Consider the following 3409-nt stretch of genomic DNA (forward strand, 5'->3'; position numbering starts at 1 on the left):
CAAAGTTTTCTTCTTCCATCCGGAGTGTGTTCAACAAAGTTGAAAGTGATCCTAGAGGTGTGATTTCTCCCTTGCTGGTAGAGGCTGCACTGTTCATTGATTTCTACCCCGGTGCACGTAGTAGGATGTCCCACTGACTTTCGATCTTAGACAACTCAAACAAACTGATGTTTGTGGGAGTTTTCTTCATGTCTTCCACAATGTTGTAATCCAGAGGGGCTATAATCTCCGAGGTAAGACTGGTATTCGTGTTTTTCGGTGGAGTGTTTTGTAGTTTGCTACTCATGGATGTACTCTTGTCCATCGCTGTCTTCCCGGGATTTCTTTATGTTTTCTACTTTTGGACGATTAGTGGAACAACCTTCCTTAGCAGTTCAATCTCTTGTTTCACTTCCCCAAATTTAGGGGACGTCCCCTTATGAGATTGTAATGCTCATTTTGCTTTTGGGGCTGCTTCTCAGCGTTTATCTTCTGCTTTGCTTACGAGCACTTATACATGTTCACCACATGCCCAGAGCTTGATGCCTCATCAGGTACAACATCTTTGTCATTGTTTGTATCTCCAGGCTGTCCCTATGCATTGCTCGCTATGCCAAGTGCATGGTTGCATACTAAGCCTTGTTGGGCATGGAATCCCCCCCACGGCATGTTTTGGGGCTCAAAGCCCAAGTTTTGACCAAATTTTGTTGTAAAGTTTCGTGAATTGCGGGTGCGAGGCGTGAAAGTATAATAGAGTCATAGGGTTGTCCGCCTTAGTTTTGTAAGGTAATGTCAGTTGGATAGACCTACCCATGGTCTGTGGACCATGGGATTGTATAAATAGAGTGAGGCTCTAAGTGTAAAAAAGAGATAATGGTAGAGAAGAGTAAGGAGTCTAAGTGATTGAGTTGAAAGAGTAAAGTGTGTCTTTAATTCGTAGAGTAGGAGAAGGCTCTGTAGCTGAGTGTGCAGAGGCCTAGTAGTCCGCAACTGAGTGCGCGGACCCCTGCAGCTGAGTGCGCAGGGCAGAGTCGAGTCTGTAACCGAGGAAGGAATTAATAAAGAGAAGTTTTATCATAATTCTGTGTATCTATTCTTGGGTTAATGCATGTTTGATATAATTTGCGAATATATTGTTTATTTACTACGCGCACCTGTATGAATGGTTTATATTGTTAAGTATAACTTAAAGCATGCAAGTAGGCTAAGATAATCAAATAGAATTGGAATATTAGTAAAGCCTTGGGTAATAGTGCAGAAGCATAACATTCAACCCTTGAGTAGGGCTATGCGAAAGCAGTATCTTAGGCTGTGAGGTATGGGAAAGTGCACGAAGCGACTTGCACGCAGGGTCGAACTGCATACCACTTGAACTCATCAGACATCTCCAGGGTGTGGAAACCTGGTTGTAGCACCCTCTCATACTACTTCGGGTGAGACCTTAGTCCACGCTCCATAGACTATTGCCGAAAGGGCTAGTAGTAGTACCATGATTTGTTTGGATAAATCACCTCTAAACCTGGGTTAGGCGGCAACAAGCCAGCAAATGGTTCCATTGCTGGTACCAGATCTACATAAGAGACGTCTGATGTCGTATCACTAGAATCAGATAAAGAAAGGAATTGAAGAGTGGTTGGACAGGAAGATTCACGATTTTGCAGCGCAAGAGAACAGGAATCCATGATTATCGAAGGAAGAGTGGTTAGATTGCTACTTATATATGGAAACCCACGAAATTTTCTTTGCTTCATTCCCCTCTGAGTTGTACAAGTGGATCGTGAAGCTAGCAGATAGTCAGGGAAGGTGTAGGCTCGAAAAACCTATTGTGTGGACTCCGAATTTGGTGCGCAAACTAGAAGCATCGAAAGATAAGATCACGTGCGTTGTGGATCACTAGCTCGATCAGATCATAGGAGGTTTTATCACTGAGTTCGTGGTAGATACTTCAGTCAACTATGGCGAGGCAGAACGACGCTTCCTCAAAGGACCACGAGGTAAGTACGTTAAATATTCAAACACTTGGATTAAGATGCTACTGTGTGAAAAGTGGGTTATGCAAATAAATTAATGTTTGGGGCTATGCAAAGTGGGAGGATCTACAAAAACGAAGGTAGCGCAAAACTAGATACTAGCCCCTTGATCTTAGCTCTGGGGGAAAGTGAGGAAGAGCTCTTGAAGGACTCACCAAGGAGTGCGATCAGTTTGATAAGGCGACGAATTCCACGCATACCTCTTCCACCTACACCACCGCCAGTTTCACCATCTTCACCCTCGTCTTCGCCCACACCACCGCTGCCACCACCACAGTTCAATATGGCCAGTGCAATAAAATTGTCGGTGTTTAAAGGAGTAGGGAATGAAGACTTGAACCAGCTTTGGTTCGTGGTAAAGGTTGTATGGGAAGCACAGGGAATCACAAATGACAATATAAAGAAAGCAACGCTGGTCAACACTTTGTAGGATCACACACTGATGTGGTATATTAAGCATTCCAATGACAATCCAAATGCAGGGATCACAGATATCCAAGCTGAGCTAAATAGGGAATTTAGCAGGCCAAAATCAGAGACACAGTCGATTAATGGATTTTGGGAAATCACAATGCTTCCAAGCGAGACCCCCTGGGAGCTGGATTAGAGACTAAAGGGTGTGATTCATGAAGCCAACATGACCTTGATGGATGGGAAACACCGTGCATGGTTTGTAGCGTCGCTAACTCCGCATCTGAGGAATGCGCTGTCATAGCATAAGCTATCCACTCAAGCCAAGGCTTTAGACATCGCAATGAGACTGCACGAGACCCCGATAGAAGATTCTAACCTAGGAGTTTAGCAAATCCATGCACAGTTGAAAAACTTGTGCCTTGAGATGCAGAGTTTGAAACAAGACAAGACAGCTTTCCCAGAAGCACATGAGGAGGTATGGTGTGTAAAGTGCAAAGGCCAGGGACATGATAAGGACCATCGTCCAGTCTTTGTGAACTACCTGGTGGGAGGAGGACCAATTCCATTGAGACCAGAGGCACAAGAAGAACCAAGCGTGGTGCATGCATTATGGTGCGTGATTTGTCAGATAGGAGGGAAGCATGCTACAGATGACTACCATCTATTATAGAATTATACACAGAATTCTTAGCAGTTGTTTTGTAAATTCTGCAGTTCAGTAGGCGATGATGAGCGTATTTGTAGAAGTTATGAACTGATGGTCGATCAAACTCCTACCTACAGAGTTTAGACCAAAATGAAAGCCCTTGATCATAATGCAGGGATGGTGCGCATTGGATTTCAGGGGCGTGGACGAGGTCGAGGTGGAATGGGACTAAGAATGGGTCGCAGACAACTGATTTGTTACAATTGCAAAGGGCCAGGTCATTATGCCTGCAATTGTACAAATCCAACGAGAGCATCATGTTTATATTGTACCCAGTTTG

This window comes from Pinus tabuliformis, chromosome 1_2, assembly GCF_031772625.1.
Source record: "Pinus tabuliformis cultivar Carrire ecotype Pingquan chromosome 1_2, CPIR1, whole genome shotgun sequence".
Classification (NCBI taxonomy): Eukaryota; Viridiplantae; Streptophyta; class Pinopsida; order Pinales; family Pinaceae; genus Pinus; species Pinus tabuliformis.